Source organism: Cucumis melo, chromosome 10 (assembly GCF_025177605.1).
Source record: "Cucumis melo cultivar AY chromosome 10, USDA_Cmelo_AY_1.0, whole genome shotgun sequence".
NCBI lineage: Eukaryota > Viridiplantae > Streptophyta > Magnoliopsida > Cucurbitales > Cucurbitaceae > Cucumis > Cucumis melo.
In genome coordinates this window covers 11,491,020-11,498,591 of record NC_066866.1, presented here as the reverse complement: position 1 = coordinate 11,498,591, position 7,572 = coordinate 11,491,020, and the positions used below count along the sequence as shown (strand labels likewise).

Here is a 7,572-nt window from a genome sequence, read left to right as displayed (position 1 = left end):
AAGTTGTAAACCCGATATTTTCTTGGTTTAAATTTTTTAAATGTGGAAAAAAGAAAATGGAAATTAAGTGTAAATATATATATATATATTTATATATTAAATAGTTTTATTAAATAAATTAAAGAAAAGAAAGAAAAGAAAGGATAAAAAGAAGAAAAAGAGAAGAAAATTTCATTTTTTCTTTTCTTCTTCTTCTTCTCTTCCCTTCATCACCAAACATTTTGAAGACATCCAACTTCCATTCTTTTTCATCTTCAATTTGCAGAGAACATTTAAGAGAGATTTTGGAAAAAGAAGAGGAATTTTACTAGAATTTTGAGGTTGAAGAAGAGGAGGAGAACACAAGCAAAGTGTATCCATGGCTGAATTTTAGTTCATTATGCACATCACTGGTTTTTAATTCGGTTTGAACTCTTCAAAAGGAATTAAGAGGTGAGATTTACATTTACTGAAATTTAATTCATTTTCAAACAAAATTTATGAAGAAAGTTGGAGCAAATTCGGATATTCATTGGGTGCTTTTTGATGAAGAAAACAGGGCAGTTGGTTTTCACTCGAAATCAGGAGGTCTCTGGTTTTTCTAAAATTTCAGAGCGTACCGGTGGAGTTAGGATCTCTATTTGGTATGGTGAAAAAGCTTATTTAATTTTCTACATCTTTCATGAAGACATCATGAACCAACAATGACTAAAAACCAGTTAAATTGTAGAGACAAGTTAAAGAGGTCGTGTGCGCGCGATTCTGGAAGTGGTTCTGTTTCGAGGGTTATCTGAGTTTATGAACGGGAAATCAGATTTACATGTCTTCAGGTAAGTTTTAGAGGATCTTAAAATGAAGATTTTGATATAAGTAACACTTATTTTGGTTAAGTATTGAGAAATTTATAGTCCTTTGAAGTTTATGTGAGAAATCTGGAAATTTCAGAGAGTTGTTGAAATAGGATTTTATTTCTTAAGCTTTGTTTTCGTGAGCGTCATCTTTGGTGCGACATGTTATGTATATCTTTAGGAAACCAGAACGTTTAGAGTTTTAATACTCGGTTGGATTGTTGGCAGGCCGAGAAGAATTAAACCGAGCTTATAGACCAAGGATCTAGCCCAAGATGGTGAGTGACAAAACCAACTTTGAAATATTTTCCATAACTGTTATTATGATTGAATGCCATAAATGTTTACTTACGAAGCTATGAAAGGTATTTGAATTTCATGACTATTTTCAAGTATACATTTGGAGAATAGATTTCTTAAAGAAATTTATGCTGGCACGTAGATATTAAATGTTTGGAAAGTACTTAAACCACAATGTTTTAAGCAAAGCATAAATTAGTAAGAAGTTTTGTTTTAAGAACTACAGTATTCCACGAAAGAGCTGAGGAAAGTTTGAGCTTTCTGTAAAATTTATAAGCAGATATGTTTTAATATTTTTAGATGATTTATGAAATTTTCATTAACTACATGACTGAGATCTTGAGCCTGAGGCTAGATATTACCGTGTGCACACTGGTTAGATTCCGTTGTTGACGTTGAGTGACTTGGTAACAACAATGTTGTCATGAGTGCTGGGCGGGTCCCACTACGACAAAGACGATGAGAGTGCTGGACGGGCCCCACTACATCGTAGAGTTTGTAAACGTTGTTGTACTGGGTGTACTTTACACATCGTAGATTTATCATGTTAGTTAAAATTCTTCGATATACTTGATATGCCTTGCTAGATTTCAATGAAGAACATGCTGAGTATTTAAGGAAGCTATTCTTACTACTACACGTTTACATTTACAACTTGTATAAACAGATTTATATGTGTAAAGTTTTCACGTGCTCTTATCTTTAAATTCATAGTTTTAAACTGAGTCACTCACTGAGCTTCATAGCTCACCCTTTTCAAAATGTTTTACCCATTTTCCAGGTAGAGATCGAGTTCCCGGTGCCTGATAGACTACCTTAGTCTGCTGAAGCTCCATTATTGATTGCCAGTACGTTTGAATTGGGCATAGAGTCTGTTGTGTTGTGATGTATATACACCCTTGTATGGTATAGATACTCCACAGTTTGTATAAGCTTTAGGAGCTGTAGTTGTGTAAATTTTGTTGGTTATATTTTGGTTAAGGTGTCTTTAGGTTTACTCGTGAAATAGGTAAATTTTGAGGTACACTTCATGTATGTGTTTGACTAGTTGTGTTTGACTAGCCTAGGATCCGCTGTGTTTTGTTGCATGTATAATAGTTTATATACTAGATTGGCAAGTTCATCACATGAAATTTTTAAGTAGAGTCGACAGATACAGGTACAGAAAAGCGTTGTTCGTCGACTTCACGCCATTTTTCGGTCTAAGGTAGCAGGTATTCCGGGAGGGGTTGTGACAAATTTTAACTTAATCCATGTTTATGTCTCTACATAAAGTTCAAGTGTATTTGAAAAACTCCGTAAAATAGCCTCGGGACCTTAACTTATTGGTTTTAAGATTATAGCATTCAATAATAAAATTTATTGAATCAAATAACAAAGTAAGAGTTTTAGGACACAAATTCCAACAAACTTCCACTTGGACTAAAACTCCTTGTAAGTTAGAATTTTATAATGAGAGAAGAGTATATATATATGAGTACAATAAACATATATAAACTAGGGCATAATCCCAATAAGTCTCCCACTTTTCCTAGTTTACAAACCATGCAGACCTAAACCATGTAGGTGGCTCTCAAACACTTTAGTCGTGAGAGCTTTTGTAAACAAATCAGCCATGCTTTGCTCGGTGGAGATTTTTGTTACTGTAACGTCTCCTCGATGTACGATTTTCCTGATAAGATAGTACTTTCGTTCAATGTGTTTTCCTCGTTTATGACTTCTAGGTTCTCGTGAAGTTGCGACTGCACCACTGTTGTCAAAGTATAAGGTGATTGGCAGATGCATGTTTAGAACAACTTCTAAATCTGTTAAGAACTTTTTAAGCCATACTGCTTTATTTACTGCTTCACAAGCAGCTACATATTTAGCTTTCATAATGGAGTCGACAATACAGGATTGTTTTATGCTTCTCCAAACTACTGCTCCTCCATTTAGAGTGAAAACTGATCCTCATCTAGACTTTTTAGCATCTTTATCAGTTTAAAAATCGGAGTCAGTATATCCAGTAAAGATCAAATCCTTAGAACCATACACAAGCATGTAGTCGTTTTTCTTCTAAGATATTTTAGCATATTCTTAACGGCTATCCAATGATCACATCCAGGATTGGACTGATATCTACTAACTATCCTCACAGAATAGCAAATGTCAGGTCTAGTACATAACATTGCATACATCAGGCTCCCAACTGCAGAAGCATAGGGAATGTTACTCATATCCTCAACTTCTTAAGGTGTCTTTGGACATTGTTCTTTTGATAAATGAATTCCATATCTTTACGACAACAGACCTTTTTTGGAATTCTGCATCTTGTATCTTGACAACATTTTGTCTATATAAGATGTTTGAGATATGGCTAGTGTTTTGTTCTTTCGGTTCTGAACTATTTGGATACCAAGAACATATTGTGCATTTTCCAAATCTTTTATTTGGAGTTGCGTAGCTAGCCATTTCTTAATATCAGCTAGATGACTTACATCATTCCCAATGAGTACAATGTCATCTACATACAGAACTAAGAATGCTACAGTAGAATTGATGATCCTTTTGTAAACACAAGGTTCATCAATATTTTGTCCAAAACCATAAGATTTGATCGCAGTATCAAATCTTATATTCAAGGATCTAGATGCTTGTTTTAATCCATATATGGATTTTTGAAGCTTACAAACCTTTTGTTCTTGACCCTTTTGTATAAACCCCTATGGTTAGACCATACATATACTCTCTTGAAGATTTCCATTCAAAAAGGTTGTCTTAACATCCATCTGCCAAATTTCATAATCATAAAATGTGGTGGTGGATAAGAGTATTCTAATCGACTTTACCATGGCAACAGGAGAGAAAGTTTCTTCATAATCTATTCCCTCCTTTTGTGTGTAACCATTTGCCACTACTCGAGCCTTGAAAGTCTGTACTTTACCAGCTTGGTCTCGTTTTCTCTTGTAGATCCATTTACAACCTATAGGTTTTACATCATTTGGTTGATCTACTAGAGTCCAGACAGAATTGGAATACATAGATTCCATTTCGAGGTCTATGGCTTTGATCCATTGGTTACAATCCACATCAGTCATTGTCTATTTATAGGTCAATGGATCCTCTATCCCATCATTAGGTTTGATGATTTGAGCTTCACTTAAACCAAAATAGCGATCAGGCTGTCGTACAATCCCCACTATGACGAGGCTCTCCCAACTCTTGAGAAGGATGTGTTTGACCAATATTCCTAGTTTTATCAACTACTTTAGTAGATGAACTAGGTTTAGAGGCTCTTGCAAATATGACAATTATAGTATCATAAATTAGGCCCATAACACATCATTTTTACATTTGCAAAAATAGCAAAATTGAAGCCCAACTTGCATTTTAAAATTACGAAATTACAAAGTTACCCTTCAGTCATTACTGATACACCAATATATACGGTTGATACACCAATATATACGGCTGATACACCAATATATATCGTCGATACACCAATATATACCGTCGATACACCTGATTTGATGTACTGCTTGTACACTTTTTTTTTTACTCTCGAATACTTAACTGATACATATTATTAGTTTAAAACACTTGATATGTTGTTGATACACTCAATCAATTAAATACACTTGAAGCACTAAGAATGATACACTTTATATATCGTTGATACACTGTTATTGTTTCTTGATACACTCGATATATTTAATACACTTAATCACTTGCTGAACTTTATTGATACATATTATTAGTTTGATACACTTGATATGTTGTTGATACAGTTGCTCAACTGTTGATATACTCAATCAATTAAATACACTTTGATGCACTAAGAATGACACACTTTATATATCATTGATACATGTTATATATCGTTGATACACTTGTTATTGTTTGCTGATACACTTGATAAATTTAATACACTTAATCACTTGCTAAACTTCGTTGATACATATTATTAGTTTCAAGCACTTGATATGTTGTTGATACACATGCTCAACTATTGATACACTTAATAAATTAAATACACTTGATGCTCTAAGAATGATACACTTTATATATCGTTGATACACTTTTTTGTTTGCTAATACATTTGATAGATATAATACACTTAATCACTTGCAAAACTTCATTGATACATATTATTAGTTTGAAACACTTGATATGTTGTTGATACACACTGTTGATACATTCAATTAATTAAATACACCTGATGCACTAAGCATGATATACTTTATGTATTGTCGATACAGTTGTTATGGTATGTTTACAATCTTAATAACATGTTAAACATCCTTATCGCCTAAAGTCGACAAATTAAAACTGAAAGTTCAATACATGACTCAACCTGAATTTCAGTATGAATCAAGTACACAAAAGAACCAAATGATGATATCGCTCCATCAACCAAAACACAATTTGTTTTGTAATCCATGTAGTAATGTTGCTCATCCCATTGACCACTTTGGAAAACAATTATTGCCAATTTAACCATAACTACAATGAACTGCAACAATTTTGGAAAAATAAAAAACACGTAGTAAGTATATTAGTCAACTAATACATATAATATAAGTCTATCATACCGTTGATATAAAAAACTGATACAAATTTAAAAAAAAAACAGAACCGAACATAACTAAATAAAACCAAACTGATCTACAAAGTTCCTTTCGATAAAAGATATTATGAACAAATAAAAGAGATGAGGAAGAATTAATCGTAGCCCTAATTTTAATAAATAATATATGAGCAATTTACAAAAATAATATTAGAGCTTCAAAAAAGGAGAAGACATACATACATAATTTTTGTTTTCCCTGAAGAAAAAATGAGGAGAATAGAAGAAGAAGATGATAATAAAAAAAAAAAAGAGAAGTCGACAAAGAGGGAGAAATCTAAAAGAACGAAACTTAAGAGAGAAGAGAAGGACGGTGGAGAAAAACAGTGAAGAAGAGGCAGAAGAAGACGAGGAGAAAAGAAGTAGGTGAGTAGGAGAAATGGTGAAGAAGAAGAAAACGAAAAATGAAGGAGAACAATAAAGAAAAACGAAAGAGGAAGAGAAAACACCAAAGAAGGGCAATTTTGGAATAATAAAAAGAATCAAATAAGAAATATCAACAAAAATTAAAAAGTTGCTATATTTGAAAAATTGAAAATGTTAGTGCTAATATTGTTAAATTGGATTTTTATTGTGCCACCCAACACAATTTCCCCTAGGTTTATCTGTAGTATTCTTGGAAATTTTTTCTAATACTAGTTTACTGCGAGTTTGATGATTTCTTATGTTGTCTTCCTCTAAGAATGTAGCATTTGTCGAACAAATACTTTTTTTTCTTGAGGGTTATAAAATAAACCACCTTTTGATTCTTTTGGATAACCTACAAATAGGCATAATTTTGAACGACGTTCCAACTTCTTAGGATTTTGCACCAACACGTGTGTTGGACAACCCCAAATCCTAAAGTGACGTAAACTACCTTTACTCCCTTTCCATAGCTCATAAGGTGTTTCAGAAACACTTTTACAAGGAACATTGTATAAAATATAGATAGTTATTTCTAGTGCTCAAATCATCAAACACAAAACCACAAACCAAATATTCTAACTACCTATAGTCAATACATAGGCGCACCGATCTATCCTTCTTCTTAACAAATAAAATTGGCGCACCCCAAGGTGACACACTCGGTCGAATGAAGCCTTTATCAAGAAACTCCTGTAACTGCACTTTCAACTCTTTCAATTCTGCTGGGGCCATTCTGTATGGGGCTCTGGATATAGAAACCGTGCCCGGCTTCAGCTCTATGGCAAACTCAATATCTCTGTGAGGAGGTAATCCTAGAAGTTCTTCAGGAAAGACATCCGGGTAGTCCCTTATCACTGGTTCTGATGACAGGGACACATCAACCTCTCTAGTATCCACCAAGCTCGCTAAGATATTCCAAGTACCCTGACTAAGCAGTTTGTTGGCCCTCATGGCTGAGATCACCTTAGGTAACGACCTTGATCCTTCTCCCTTAAATTTAAAACTGGCAATCGAAGGAGGGTTAAACGCTACCTCTTTACGGGAACAATCTATGCTAGCATGGTTAGCAGCTAGCCAATCCATACCCAAAATTACATAAAAGTCGAGCATGTCCAAAACTAACAACGTTACTTCAATCACATGACTTGCTATCTCAATCTGACATGCTTTCACCTTTCCCATCGACAACATACACTCCCCAAAAGGAGTAGATACTAATAAAACATGGTGTAGGGGCTTTACCTCTAAGCAGGCATGCAACACAAATGCAGAAGAGATAAAGGAATGTGACGAACCCGAATCAAACAAAACTAAGGCATAATGCCCCAAAAATGGAAACGTACCTGTCACCACCGTGCCTGCTCTCTCAGCGTCAATCTTATTGGTAGCAAAGACTGTACCCTGATGTGGAGCACCTGCTCCCTGATTCTA

The 7,572-nt window shown here is 34.1% G+C and overlaps 1 long non-coding RNA gene across 2 annotated transcripts; it reads left to right on the top strand.

The window, feature by feature from the left end:
* Positions 1–216: 216 nt before the first annotated feature.
* Positions 217–2,357, top strand: LOC127151288 (uncharacterized). 2 transcript variants are annotated; one of them, XR_007824146.1, is made up of 5 exons: positions 217–432; positions 539–623; positions 710–809; positions 1,056–1,105; positions 1,909–2,357. It is a non-coding gene; the product is annotated as an uncharacterized LOC127151288 (long non-coding RNA). The 2 variants fall into 2 exon arrangements; XR_007824147.1 differs by having other exon boundaries at positions 532–623.
* Positions 2,358–7,572: the final 5,215 nt, after the last annotated feature.